At 40.3% G+C, this 16,239-nt stretch overlaps 1 protein-coding gene across 1 annotated transcript in view; it reads right to left on the bottom strand.

Annotated features, from left to right (window-relative positions):
- LOC150083144 (intraflagellar transport protein 38-like) overlaps window positions 1-16,239 on the bottom strand; it is a 239,424-nt gene that overhangs the window by 22,285 nt on the left and 200,900 nt on the right. The gene's annotated exons all lie outside the window — the stretch shown is intronic.

The following is a 16,239-nucleotide window of genomic DNA, read 5'->3' as shown; positions in this document are numbered from 1 at the left end:
TTTAACAATTTTCAAAGCTGGAGTTGTCCCAGCAAGGAGGACCTCAGAGAGCCAGTGTTGAGGCAGTGGTGGTCGGGAGGCACCTGCATGGAGTCATGCATGGCCCTCACCTACCACAAATTGAATCACACTTATATTTTGGCATTTCCAAAACCAGGAAAAGATCCTACAAATCCACTAACTACTGGCTCATTGCACTCACTAGCTGTATGAGCAAGGACCTGGAGAAAATGGTTAATGCCTGCCTAACCTGGTTTCTAGTTCAAAATAACCACCTTAACCCAGTAAAATATGGTTTCTGTGAAGGTAGGTCCACCCTTGACCTACTGATCAGGGCAGAAATAAACATCCATGACACTTTTGTACGAAAAGAACACCATGTCATGGTTCTCTTTGACACAGCTTGGAGGTAAGGTATCATACGAAACCTATACGATCTAGGCTACGTGGACACCTGACACAGTTTATCAGAAACTTCCTACATCATTTAAAGTCAGTCAACAACCAGTTATCTTCAAATTTTATCCAGGAAGAAGAGGTCCCACAAGGCTCAGTGCTAAGCACCACCCTATTTAACATAATAATGAACTCAATACAGGATCTGCCACAAACAGTGTCCACTACCCTGTAAGCCGATGACTTCCATATTTCCTGCCATTCCCCCTAACATGAGAATAGTAGAAAGGCAGTTGCAAGATGCCATCAAAGTTGTTAAATGGTCCCAAAACAACGGCTTTTGCCTCTCACCACAAAATACTGTTGGGATACACTTCTGTATTGAGCGTAACCTACATCCAGACCCAGAACTTCATGCACAGTACACGCCAATCTATATAGACAGATCTGAAACTGACACTCATATTGGTGCAGCAGCAGTATTTCCTAGCCTTACCATAGAGAAGAAACTCCCCATTGAAAATAGCAGCAGAAATCTGTGCTATCTACATAGCATTAAATTTCACCTTCTTAACAAATATATTGCACAGTGTTATCTATACAGACTCCATTAGTGCTATCCAAGCTGTATAACAGAATTAAAATCATGATAACTCCTTACTCGTACAGATATGGAATACCATGACCAAGTTAAATAAGAACAAACAAGTTCTCTTTTGTTGGATGCCTGGTCACGTTGGAATTGCTGGAAATGAACGTGCTGACCTAGCTGCCAAAACTGCAACAGATCCTGTAGATCAATCCTTTAGTATACCGGTCCCAGATTACAAGTTAATTATAAAGAAGCAATGTCTTGAACGAAGGCAATACGTCTGGCAACAAGCTACTCCATATAAAGAAAGATCTTAAACCTTGGAAGTCTAGTACACATGAGAACAGGCATGAAGAAGTAGTATATTAGCCCGACTACGAAGAGGCCATACAAACCTAACACATCTTTATCTGCTTACAGGCACTGATCCACTACAATGCACAAACTGCAACATCCAGCTTGCTGTCCAAATCTACTTATTGATTACCCCAGATACAATAATGATCAACATGCTACGTTTACCTCATTTTCTGCTACAAACACTTAGCATTAGCATTAATAGAGGCATATGATGCAAGAAAGCAAGCTTATACAGCATCAGCCAAAAAAAAAAAAAAAAAAAACATTCCCATTTCACTGATATGTTCATTCCAAATGTTTGTCTAGTTTTGCCTTGAAATTATTTAAGCTATCAACTTCCACAACAGATGTAAGTCTGTTCCAGCAATCAGCAATCAGTTATCCACTGGCTAAAGGCAAACTTCAGCACATCTATTCTACAACTGTCTTTTCTCGGTTTGAATCTATGCCCCCTCACTTTTAGCATTAGCATTAGCAGAGGCATTTGATGCAAGAAAGCAAGCTTATGCAGCATCAGCCAAAAAAAAAAAAAAAAAAAAAAACAAACCCACTTTGCCCTCTGTTCGTTCAAAATACCTGTCCAGCTGAGCCTTAAACTTATTTAGGCTATCAACCTCCACCACAAGGTATGGAAGTCTGTTCCACCAACCAACTACCCGCTGGCTAAAGGCAAATTTCCGCACGTCTATCCTACATCTGTCTTTCCTTAATTTGAATTTATGCCCTCTCAGGTGATTTTTCTGAGCTAGAGGAAGAATCCCATCAGCATTGAGCATGCTTAAACCATTCAAGGCTTTATACACATCTATCAGATCACCTCGCTGGTGCCTAGTCTCCAGACACTGTAATTTGCAAAACTTAAGCCTTTCTTCGTAAGAGCACCCCTTTGTTCCATTCACTAATCTTGTTGCCCTTCTCTGAACTCGTTCCAGCAGCTCTACATCCTTCTTGAAATGAGGCCTTCAGACCTGTATACAGTACTCTAGGTGTGGTCTGACCATTGCCTTATACAATGGAATAATCACCTCCTTATCCCTGCTGGAAAAATTCCTGTATATCATTGACAATACTCCATGAGCTACTCTTGCAGCCCGTCTGCACTGCTCAGAGAACTTCATATCTGCCTGCACAACCACCCCCAAGTCCCTTTCATTCTCTACCACTGTCAGTGTAGTACCACAGAGTTGATATGTTGCTCTGGGGTTGCTGTTTCCCATGTGTAGTACTTTACATTTGTCAATGTTAAACTTCATTTGCCACCTCTCAGCCCATCTGCTCAACCTTTCCAGATCCTGTTGCAGCAGCATAGTGTCAGTAGTGTCCTTGACAACCCTGCCAACCTTTGTATCATCTGAAAATTTGGACATTAAGCTTGATATACCATCATCAATATCATTTATAAATACAGAAAACAATAATGGACCCAACACTGAGCCCTGAGGGACTCCACTAATAACATTAGTCCACGATGAGCAGTGTCCATTGATTACCACTCTCTATCTTCTCCCCCTCAACCACCCCTTTATCCATAGCAGCAATTTGCCTCCAATGTCACACTGCTCCAATTTGTGTAGCAGTCTTCCATGTGCAACAGTATCAAAAGCCTTTCTAAGGAGGCGCCTCCGTAGCCAGGTGGGAAGGAGCAGCAGTGAGTAGCACACGCTTCTTGATTAGACCGGGGTTCGAGCCCGTCACCACCAAATACGGAGGATGCGGAAAGGTCAGGAATGACCACCGCATGTTCACGGAGCAATATGGCCTTAGTTGCTAATGCTCCTAAAAAACAAAAAAACAAACAACATCAGCCTTTCTAAGATCCAAGTATATAATATCAAAGTTATTCCCTGCATCCAGTTCTTTTGTGACTGCATCATAGTATCCAATCAAGTTGGTCAGGCAAGACTTCCCCTTAACAAAACCATGCTGTGTCTGAGCTGTAACTGAAGTCTTGTCTAAATGATCCTGCAGTGCTTCTTTAACCAGTGCCTCCATTAATTTTCCTGGAACAGAAGTTAAGCTCACAGGTCTATAATTACTTGTGTCAGCCTTTGATCCTCCTTTGTGAATTGGGGTCACATTTGCACATTTCCAGTCTATGGGTACCTCCCCTGAGTCCAAGGAAGCTCTCATAATTATGGCTAAGGATTTGCTTACTTCCTTTGCTGCCTCCTTTAATATAACTGGATAGATCCCATCCACCCCGGGTGCCTTTCTTGTGTTTATCTTCAACAGTTTCTCCTCCACTTTACTCCCAGTTATTTCAAGATTCTGTAGCTTACTGCTAGAGTTGAATACACCTCTGGCATTCCCCTTGCTGAATAACTCCTCATGTGTGAATGTCGATGCAAAATATTCATTTAGTTTGTTAGCTACCTGAGCAGGATCATCAACAGTTGACCCATCAATATCAAGTGGACCAATCTGATTCATCCCCTTCCTTCTAGAGTTTACATAAGTAAAGAACTCTTTGCTGTTTTTCTTTGCATCCCTTGCCAAGGATTTCTCGTAATCTGCCTTCGCCTGCCTATCCTCCTTTGTAACTTGGTTGCATATCAACTTGTATCTATCATAGGCTTCTGTGTCATGTGTTAATTTGTAAGTGTCCCATGCATTTTTCTTCTCTGCCATATGCCTCATTAGTTCACCTGACATCCATTTTGGCCTAAACCTTGAACAATATTTCTTAGTTGGTATGTAAAGCCTGGTAGCTTCCAAGATAAGTTCTTTGAATGCTTCCCATTTTGAATTTGCTGTTGGTAACATCATCAGTTGGTCCCACTGTATAGAATTTAAATACTGTCTCAGTCCATTGTAGTCGCCTTTACGGAAGCAATAACCCTTCCCTTTACCCCTAATGGTAGTTACCTCTTTGAGCAAATTCCACTTCAGCACACTGTGATCACTGAGACCTAGTGGTTCATTTATCTGCAGATTCTTAATGCATGAAGAATCACTGCTGATAATCAAATCAAGAGTATTACTCCCTCTAGTTGCCTCCCGAACATGCTGATGTAGAAAACAATCATCCAATAAATCCACAAAAGCCCTGCTAGTGTGTGAGTAACCAGCCCCCAAATTCCAGTCAATATCTGGGAAATTAAAATCTCCCATTATAAGACTCTAATTTACTGGCCCACTCTATTTCCCTGTATAGTTCCTTATTATACTCATCAGAGTCATTAGGCCTATAGCACACTCCTACTCTCAATTTTGATCTCCCAATGCTTATGTCACACTAAACTGACTCAACACTGCACTGTCCGGCGATGTCGACTGGCTTCACTTCTTTGGTTTTTATGTGTTTCTTAACTAATAGCATAACCCCTCCCCCCTTCCTATCCTGTCTATCCTTTCTGTAGACGTTGTACTCCCCAAATTGCAGTTCTGCATCCCTTATATCTGTGTGACACCACGTCTCTGATATCGCAACAATATCTGCCTTTGATGTTGTAAGCAATACCTCAAATTTATTTACTAAACTCCTAGCATTGGTGTACACGCAAGTATACCTGCACCTGTTTCTATTCTTAGCTACCCTAACACAACCCATGTGTTTACTTGTACCGCAATGGCTCCCAGCAGTCTCTGAAATACCATGCATCTTGTTTTAATACGATGAACTTCTTTCAGTATTACTGACCTCTTAGCAGATATGCCACGCGTGGCCAAAATTTTTAACTTCCTCAAATGGATACAATTATACAATGCAGTACATTGTTTTCCGGCAAAATTTTACACCAAGACCTGTTTATGGTTAAGCTTTTTATTGATTTCTATGCTGCTGAAACTTCTGAAATCGCATCCAGTACAGTCAGGCTTTTCCAAAATGTCAATAAATCACAATATTTTTCCCACTAACTTGAGAGATACATTTCTGCGATAAATTGCTTTCATTTGTAGCTTGTATTAAAACTGTCACAGTGGAAGGTAAATATTTTCATCGTCTAATTTTTGAATTCCCTCATTAGGATGTCTCGGCGCAGGACAGCTTTCTGTGGCTAGCTCAGTGATGCCAAATGTTGGCACACCGAAGGCACAAATTTAGTTCTAAACCAACTGGAAAATATCTCCCTGTCTATCCAGACTGACTTATTATTGTAGTAATCAACAGGTAAATTTGATATTGAAATACTCGAGAAAGCATGTGGTTTTTTTTTTTTTGCCATTCCGCGTACACAGAGTTTCAAAGAAACCCAGCAACATTAGCACAGCAAATAACAGTTAATCTTTGATTTTGCATTTCATGTCCTGGAGCTTTTACCCCGGTTTCATAAGCCAAAGCTTTTGACGGAAGACATTTCCAGTACAATCCTGTTTCATCGGCATTGTAAATTTGCTCTGGCACAAGTTCATTGGTTTCAATAAATTTCTGAAACTCTCTGGTGAACTCTGGGCAGCCGGTGCATCACTATTTAGTTTTTCACCTTGAATGGCAATCTGACAAATCCCGTGCCTCTGTTTAACTGCATCAACTACCCAGAAGATGCGTTAAAATCATCCTACAATTTTAATTCGTCGAAAAAATATTTTCCTTGGCTGCACAAACTGCCCCAGAGATTGGAATGCTTTCTGCTCTTTGTTGGCTAAACCACAACACCATTGCCTTGTTGAGATCCTCGTATGTAGACTGTTTCATCATTTTTCTGATAGTCATCATGCCTTTAACGCTGTCAGATATAACAGTCTGCGTGGGTGGCACAGTGGTATCATCAACGTCTTCCCCACACTGGAAGGAAAAGGCCCAGGTCCGAATCCTGTCGATGACGCAAGGAACTTTAGTGGGCTTTTTTCACTCCGTGGCTGCGTTAGTCGGTCTCAAGCATAGATAGTAAGGTTTTTCCCCTCAGAAACTGGGGTTTTTTTCATCTAACAAACAAGAAAATCGACCAGAGAACACATGAAATTTACAGACAAAATAAATATATGGATAGATGTAATCCTTTACAGGGGACGCTAATATCATAATTTGTTGTCAGGTATGCCAGCAAAATCTAATATCTTCCCTTTATTTTTTTCGATGCTGCATATGGTTTGGTCACCAAAATTATAATGGTTCATTAAAGATTTAACGGATGCACCTTTTCAAACTTTTGAATAATTTCAAGTTTTTGTTCAATTGAAAGGACAACTCTTGTGTTTACCCATCATTTTTGTAAGTTCTAAACAAAAAAATATTTACCATAAAAAAAAATTTAGACTCTCCTGACATAAATAATGAAACAAAATTTGTCTTTTTGCAGTGCGGCAGAACACAACAGTCCATGCAGCATACTAAAACAAACCAAACATTTCTTCTCTTTCTATTGTTTTTTTTTTTGGCGTGGCAGGTGTGAAGACAAAGGTGGTTGTGAGATAATAGGTACATTTATCTCCCAATCACGACTTATAACACCACTTCTTGTCACTTATTTATGACTTGCTAAACATTTGTTTATACCTTTCTATTTATTACTTTTATGATTTCCGGTCGATATATTTTTTTTTAACTTTGGAGTCTGAAAGTGTCATGGTTAATCCACTTCCCAGTTAATCTGATCTCAGTAAATCATGAGTCTGCTATATTGAAAGTTGTCTTCTATAAAACTGGGTGCTGATCGCTACTTCTTTACCTATATTAAACACTAATCAGATTTTGACTAGATTACTGAGCCTTACTAGTTTGATGCAGTAAGAAAGTTTGCGCTGGGAGAGGCTCAACCGAGTCCAACAACACTGCTCTCATCACTGCTTTTCGGTCATTAAGAACATTGCTTGTTCAGTGTTTGCATATAAATGCCAATGAACTTCCACTTCACCTTAGGAATAAGGTGCTGCTTTTCAACTATGCAATTAAAATACACAGCCTTCCGATAACTCTGTCTGGCCTTATCCTTTTGATCCACAATGAATAATTATCTATAGAAAGAAACCTACAAGAATCCATTTACAAGACCTAATGCAGCAGTGGAATATATATTTTGCTATGCTAATATCTATCAAGACTTACAATCAGTACAACTTCCATACTCACAACATATACATAAAAATGTTCTTGTTTATACTCCAGCACGACCACCAGGTAAGTGGAGTTTACAATAAACCAATCGATACAAATGTTAATCGTATGTAGCAGCCCAGATCTTGAACCCCGGTCCACTCAAAGAGCGTGTGCTATTGCACTCGCACTCCTGACCACTTGGCTACGTCAGGCCTTCTCTTTATGATAGATAAAGCCCGAGAAATCTAGGTAAAAAGAAATCCAAAGAAACACTTGTCATGATGAACCGAACACAACAAATGAAGACCAAGATAAACACTAACAAGGGCAAAATTGAGTATACTGAGTTATGCAAAGCCATTAGAAAGAGACTCAGAGAGGACACGAGAAGATTTAACACAAGAAAAGTAGAACAAGCATTAAGGGAAAACAAAGAAGTTAAATTAGCAGCCAATGAGCAGTAATACAAGTGGTCCTTGAGGTTGTCACAGACATTCTCTCAGATAGGCCAGACAAGCTGTACTTGCTATCTGGGAGTCTAAAACGCTGATGGAACTGATATTCGGGTGACACTCAAGTCAAGTGGACTCAATTTCGGCGAAGTCTGGACAGTCTGTGACAGCCAAATCCTCTGCCTGCACCTTCATGATGGTGGGACTGTTAGTAATCCTGGGTATAACCTCCATGCACAAGTACATGGTGGGTGACCACCCAGGCGTGAACCAACGTAAGCAGGGGTCGAGGTGTGGCCCCCACACCACATGGAGGAATGCCACCCTCTATGTTACCAGGCAGTACTAGGTGATAGATGACTCTCATCAACCAGTGCAATACCACCACTTTGCTTATTGGAGGCTTGAAGTGGTGGAACCCATGTTCCGGTCAACCCTTCCCTATCTCTTCCATCATGCAGTAGGCGCTTCCGTAGCCAGGTGGGAAGGAACAGCAGTGCATAACACACACACTTCTTGATTAGACCGGGGTTCGAGCCAGTCACCACCAAATACGGCAGACGCGGAAAGGTCAGGGAATGACCACCACATATTCCCGGAGCAATATGGCCTTAGTTGCTAATGCTCCTAAAAACCAAATAACAAACAACCATCATGCAGTATGATTGATGACTTTCGAGGTTATGATGAACATCGTGGCGAGATCCATTATTCCTTACATTTCGAGGGTACAGCTCTAATATGGTGTTTGCAGGCCGGCCGCTAGTTAGTACACCGGACCGAACCTATTGGTAACTCTCTAGGAGGTTTCAGGATCAGCTAGTGTATAATCTTGCTACCTCTACTCTGCCAGATAGTGACTGGAGGGGGTCCGAGTAGTGTGTATGCATGGAGCATTGTCAAGGCAAGTCATGTCAAGGATCTGGGTATATTCTTACCATATGTACGCCATACCCAAAAATTTCATTACTTCATACAGCATGTCCCACCCACTTTTTCTTACTATTGAATACACCATGAATTGTCAAACTAATAGAGCAAGCTTATCTGCGAAAAGATCTAAACCTCCCAAGCACTTCCTAATTCATTTCACAAATATACGTGGTCTCAATTCTAATCTCAACGATGTCCATTTCCACTTGCAGTCTGCCAAACCCCATGTACTTTTTCTGACAGAATCTCAGTTATCGGTTGATTCAACTACTGCTCATCTCAGATGCCCAAATTATTCGCTGTATGATTCCTTTCGCCTCAAAGGTGGTACTTGTGCATATGTCCATTCTGATATTCCCTGTCAGAGACTTGGCAATTTGCAATCTTCTCTCTTTGATCTTCTCTGGCTTAAAATCTCTCTACCTCATTGTGTAAAATTTATCTGCTGTCTCTACCGTTCTCCCAATTCCACTAATCACTTGGAGCTCTTTGGCTTCCTCTCTTTGCAACTTGACTTTCTCCAGTCCAACTTTCCTAACAGTGAGGTAATTTTCCTTGGCGATTTTAATGTTCACAACTCCAGCTGGCTTCTGTTTTCTAGTCACACCAACCCAGCTGGTCAAGATGCTGAAGCTTTTGCAATTACTAATGACCTTGCACAGATTGTTCATTTACCTACAAGAATACCGGACAATCCTAATCATACAGCCAATACGCTTGATCTTTTTCTCACAAACAACCCTTCTAAGTACACGGTTGAAATGAGAGTTCCTTTACGCACTTCAGATCACAACTTGGTGATTGTCTCTTCTCCAATAGAACCTTTATCTCAAGGCTATTCCCAACCTCGTGTTGTTTGGCATTACAAGAATGCAAATCGGGATGACCTGAGAGACTTCTTTTCCTTGGTCGGATTACTGTTTCAAAACTTCTGATGTCAACATTTGCTTAGATCGTGTCAGTGAAATTATTCTTGCAGGAATGGAATCCTTTATCCCACACTCAACTTTAAAATCTCATCCTTTATCTAAACCTTGGTTTTCCAATAAATCTGCTAAGGCTGTTCAAGAGAAGAATGTTGCATATCGTAATGTTTCTGATTCTCCAGTTTCATTTTCTGCCTACACCAAAGCTCGCAACAATTGTAAAGCAGTTATTAATCAGTCCAAACTAGAGTTTGAACAGTCTAAGAGTAGAAAACTTGCTTCTTGCCCTAATGGTAGCTGAGCATTCTGGTCTCTTGCCAAAAATAATTGGCCGCAACTTTTGCCCATATCTGCTCCCACCTCTGTCCAAACCAGATGGTTCTGTTGTCATTTCAGCCAAGGATAAAGCTGACCTGCTAGCATCCCATTTTTCTTCCAACTCATGTAATGATCTTGGTAAAACACCTCCCACCATTCCCAACACGCTCCATTCAATGCCTCCTGTGGTCTTCCATCAAAAGGATGTCAGAAGGATTTTGAAGAATCTTGATGCTGAGAAAGCTCCAGGTCCCGATGGTATTTCTCCACTTGTTCTCAAAACCTGTGCTCCTGAACTTACTCCTATTCTTTGTCGCCTTTTTAAACTTTCTTATTCGAAAGGTGTTTTTCCTTCTGCTTTGAAATTTGCTCATATCCAGCCATTTCCTAAAAATGATGACAAATCCCTCCCATCCAATTATCGTTCCATTGCAATTACTTCTAATCTTTCTAAAGTAATGGAGAAATCAATTAACCGCCAACTCTTAAACTACCTAGAAACCTTCCGTCTGATCAACGATCGCCAGTATGGATTCCATCAGTGTCGATCCACTGGTGATATTCTGGCTTATGTTACCCATTTATGCACTAATTCAATGGAAAGGTTCGGGGAAACACAAGTATTTGCCCTTGACATCTCAAAGGCTTTCGATCATGTTTGGCATAAAGGTCTTCTAAACAAGCTTCCATCTTATGGTTATCCAGTTTTCTCTCTGATCGCTCACTGAGAGTGATGGTAGATGGCTCTGTCTTCTAACTTCTCCACTAAGACGGTGTCCCCCAAGGTTCAGTTCTTTCCCCCACTCTTTTCCTCTTGTATATCAATGACCTTCTTCCATTGACTGGAAATCCTATCCATAGGTTTGCCAATGATAGCACATTGCATTCAACTTTCCATTTTGAGAAACCTTGTCCTGCTCAATTAGCTTCAACTTCTCAAATCTGCTACCAATTCCTTAAATGCCGATCTTCAGGTAATTCTCCAGTGGGGCAAAGACAACTTAGTTGATTTCAACCCTTCTAAAACTCAGTCTTGTCTTATATCACGCAAAAAGGATTCTTCTGCTCCTATGCTTATCTTTAGTGACACTCTGATTTCTAGGCAAAATGATATCTCTTTTAGGGATTACCCTGACTTCTAATCTCTCTTGGCACAAGCACATTACAAATATTGCTTCCTCTGCATCTAAAAAACTTGGTTTTCTCTTTCGCTCTCGGCATTACTTTTCTTCCAAACAACTGCTCACTCTGTATAAATCGCAAATCCGCCCTGTCATGGAATATTGTTCTCACATCTGGGTGGTGCCCCCAAAACCTCTCTCAGGCTTCTTGATTCCATTCAGAAGAGGGCAGTTAGGTTAATTAATGATTCATCTCCAACAGAGTCTCTCCACTCGCTCTCTCACAGACGTACTGTTTCTGCTGCATGCCTCTTCTACAGATACTTCCAAGGGCACTGTTCTTCTGAATTGGTTTCTATAATTCTCGTTCTCTCTCTCTTTCAAAACAGTCCGAAAACGTGCCGCCACCAGCCAACATCCATTTACTGTCCAACTTCAAACTCACAGAACCAACTTTTCATCTTTCTCGTTTATTCATTCAACTGCCGTTTTCTGGAACAACCTTCCTTCATACGTATTTCCTGAAAATTACAGTGTACAGAAGTTCAAGTCCAATGTTAACAAATATCTTCTTTCGTTTTCTCAACCTCCAACCCAAGCACGGTACTAAGTACTATAGGTTCTAATACCTCTTGTGTTTGGGGTTTACATAAATAAAAAAAAAATAAAAAAAAATACAGAAAGACAAATGATACTGAAACTGAAGAATAGCAATGGTGTACTTATAAATAGCAGAGAAGGCATAATTCAAATAGCAGAGGACTATAGAGAATTATAGATCACTACTATAAAGAATTACACAAGGAGCAAGTGAATGATACCAGCACTGGGGAAGATGGATCACAAATTAGCAACACATACGACATACCCGATATCCTTCCTGATGAGGTAGAACATGCGTTGAAGAAAATGAATCAGAAAGCCCCAGGTGAACATGAAGTTACTGTAGAGTTGTTAAAATTGGGAGGAAGAGAGATAACACAGAAACTGGTAGGACTCTTCACAAAATACATTAGGAAACGCATGACGCCTAAGGAGTGGAATAATGCAATCATAATTTTGCTGCCTAAGAAAGGAGATAAATTGGAAATTATAGACCAATTAGCTTGTTGTCCCACATCTACAAGTTGTTCACAAGGATCATTACTAACAGATTAGAAAGAATACTTGATCAGAATCAACCGAATGAGCAAGCTGGCCCATTAGGACAGGATTCTCAACTAGGGATCACCTTCACATAATATTGCAGCTAATGGAGAAAGCAAATGAATATAAAACACCATTATGCCTGGCATTTGTGGATTATAAAAGGCATTTGACTCCACACAGTATAAGGCAATGTTTTGGGCATTGGAAAGATAAGGGTTGTTAACGACAGTAAAGACAGTATGCTAGTCCAACTGGCAAATAGGCTGAGGAGTGGCAACTGAAGTTTAACATTGACAAATACAAAGTACTGCATATAGGTAGCAATAACCTAAGAGAAACATACCTACAGTGTGGTACTACACTCAGGGAAGTGGAAAGTGAAAAAGACCTGGAATAATTGTGCTGTCAAATATGAAGTTTGCTGAACAGTGCAGATGGGCTGCCAGGGCAGGTCATGGAGTCTTGTCAATGATATATAGCAATATTTCTAGCAGGGACAGGAAGGTGATTATCCCATTGTACATGGCAATGGTCAGGCCACACCTGGAGTACTGTGTACAGGTCTTGAGCCTCATTTTAGGAAGGATGTAGAGTTGCTAGAACAAGTACAAAGAAGAGCAACAAGATTGGTGAAGGGAACAAAGGGGTGCTCTTACCAAGAAAGGCTTAAGATCTGCAAATTGCAGCACCTGGAGAGTAGACGCATGCGAGGTGATCTGATTGAGGTGTATAAGGCCTTGAATGGGTTGAGCAAGCTGAATGCTGAAGGGGCATAGATTCAAATTGAGGAAAGACAGTTGTAGAAAGATGTGCAGAAATTTGCCTTTGGCCAGCAGGTGGTTCATTGGTGTAACAGACTTCCATCTTTTGTTGTGGAAGTTGATAGACTAAATAAATTTAAGGCTGAGCTGGACAGGCATTTGGAATGAATGAAGGGTTGAAATGGAAGGGTTTTTTTTTTTTTTTTTTGGCTGATGCTGCATAAGCTTGCTTTTTTGCATTGTATGCCTCTACTAATGTTAATGCATATATACCCCATATATTATGATTTTGAAGAAAATATATTTATAGTCATTGATAGTTTTGAAAAGGGTCACTATGCAATAGCATTGTTCCTGGACTTATCTAAAGCTTTTGATTTCATAAATCATAATATTCTACTCAACAAACTCAGCAATCTTGGCATGAGACGGAAAATTAACCTTCTTCTTGAAGAGACTACCTTTGGGAATAATTACCTAATAATGAACTACCTTTGGGAGAATGAGAGTAGCCTTGTGTAGGTGAAGTTTTTACTGCTCCTGGAGAGAAGTTTTTTTCTGTTTTATTAGATTAAATTGGCATATTAACTTATTTTCTAGAGTAGCTTTATATTCCTAGTTACGATATTTAGTTTAAAGTTTAAATTAGATAGAGATTTTGTAGGTATTACTTAGTATCAGTAAGGGTAGATAGAGATATTGTAGGTACAGAGATAGAGATTTTGTAGGTATTACTTAGTATCAGTAAAGGTATCAAATCAACGTGTTACAAGTTGCAGCTCCACTGAACGAGAAGTTTTTTAGCCATATTTAGCCACTTTATTGACCAATTGTTATATTAAATTATTTTCTATAATTAGATTATAGATCTAGTCAGGATCCTTAGTTTACTCAAAGAGGTAACTACCATCAGGGGTAAAGGGAAGGTCTGAGACAGTATTTAAATTCTATACAGTGGACCAACTGAAGATGTTACCAACAGCAAATTCAAAATGGGAAGCATTCAAAGAACTTATTTTGGAAGCTACTAGGCTTTACATACCAACTAAGAAATATTGTTCAAGGTTTAGGCCTAAATGGATATCAGATGAACTAAAGAGACATATGACAGAGAAGAAAAATGCATGGGATACATATAAATTAACACATGACACAGAAGCCTATGATAGATACAAGTTGATCTGTAACCAAGTAACAAAGGAGGTTAGGCAAGCAAAAGGCAGATTATGAGAAATTTTTGGCAAGGGATGCAAAGAAAAACAGCAAAGAGTTCTTTACTTATGTAAACTCTAGAAGGAAGGGGATGAACAGATTGGTCCACTTGATATCGATGGGTCAACTGTTGATGATCCTGCTCAGGTAGTGGAGCGCTTCCGTAGCCAGGTAGGCAGGAGCAATGGTGCGTAGCACACGCTTCTTGATGAGACCGGGGTTCGAGCCCGTGACCACCAAATATGGAGGATGCGGAAGGGTCAGGAAATGACCACCGCATATCCCCGGAGCAATATGGCCTTAGTTGCTAATGCTCCTAAAAACCAAACAACAACAGCAAAGGTAGTTAACAAACTAAATGAATATTTTGCATCAAAATACTTGGATCATAGAAAGGCTTTTGATACTGTTGGACATGGAAGACTGCTACACAAATTGGAGCAGTGTGGCATTGGAGGCAAATTGCTACTTTGGATAAAGGGGTGGTTGAGGGGGAGAAGACAGAGAGTGGTAATCAATGGACACTGCTCATCATGGACTAATGTTATTAGTGGAGTCCCTCAGGGTTCAGTGTTGGGTCCATTATTGTTTTCTGTATGTATTTGTAGATGATATTGAGGATGGTATATCAAGCTTAATGTCCAAGTTTGCAGATGATACAAAGGTTGGCAGGGTTGTCAAGGATACTACTGACACTATGCTGCTGCAATCTGGAAAGGTTGAGCAGATGGGCTGAGAGGTGGCAAATGAAGTTTAACATTGACAAATATAAAGTACTACATATGGGAAGCAGTAACCCCACTGACGTATCAACTCTGTGGTACTCCACTGACAGTGGTAGAGAATGAAAAGGACCTGGGGGTAATTGTGCAGGCAGATATGAAGTTCTCTGAGCAGTGCAGACGGGCTGCAAAAGTAGCTCATGGTGTCTTGTCAATGATAAACAGGAATTTTTCTAGCAGGGATAAGGAGGTGATTATTCTCTTGTATAAGGCAATGGTCAGGCCACACATTGAATACTGTATACAGGTTTGTAGGCCTCATTTCAAGAAGGATGTAGAGCTGCTGGAACGAGTACAGAGAAGGGCAACAAGATTAGTGAATGGAACAAAGGGGTACTCTCACGAAGAAAGGCTTAAGTTTTGCAAATTACAGTGTCTGGAGACTAGGCACCAGCGAGGTGATCTGATAGAGGTGTATAAAGCCTTGAATGGTTTGAGCATGCTTAATGCTGATGGGATCTTGCTCAGAATAATCATCTGACAGGGCATAAATTCAAATTGGGGAAAGACAGATGTAGGACAGACGTGCGGAAATTTGCCTTTAGCCAGCGGGTAGTTGGTTGGTGGAACACACTTCCATCCCTTGTCATGGAAGTTGATAGCCTAAATAAATTTAAGGCTCAGCTGGACAGGTATTTCGAACGAACGGAGGGGTGAAGTGGAAGTGGGTTTTTTTTTTTTTTTTTTTTTGGCTGATGCTGCATAAGCTTGCTTTCTTGCATCATATGCCTCTACCAATGCTAATGCTAATTCTGAATTGAGACAGCAAGATTTTGAAGTTAATCAATACTTAAGTGTCCATAGTTTTACCGTTCGTAACTTGCCGCCATTGTTATACAATACAACGTTATATCTCGAACTAGATAGCGTAAGCTTAATATAGTATAGTATATAATATAATATTGTCAATTAATCAGTAAAATCTATTAATCTTGTTAAACTTCATTGTCAATTAAATTGTACTTTTTAACTAAATACAGAGAAACTTCTCCTAACGGACACCTCTCGTTAACGGACATCTCTCTACAACGGACATTTTCAAATTCCCCAACTCACCTGTATTGGTTTTAACGTGTTTGCAGCTTCTGTCTAGTGGACATTCTCTGTAACGGACGTGGACAGGCAATCTGCACTGTTTCGTTTAGATTAGCACTTAATTTGATCTCCCCATAACGGACTGCAGGAGAGCTCACGGCCCTTTTTCTAGGAACTTTTCTTCCACATATTGCCTCAATCTATTTTCTATTTCCGAATCTCTGA

This window comes from Mastigoproctus giganteus, chromosome 7, assembly GCF_048544385.1.
Source record: "Mastigoproctus giganteus isolate SK-2022 chromosome 7, ASM4854438v1, whole genome shotgun sequence".
Lineage (NCBI taxonomy): Eukaryota > Metazoa > Arthropoda > Arachnida > Uropygi > Thelyphonidae > Mastigoproctus > Mastigoproctus giganteus.
This window is presented reverse-complemented; position numbering and strand designations above follow the sequence as displayed.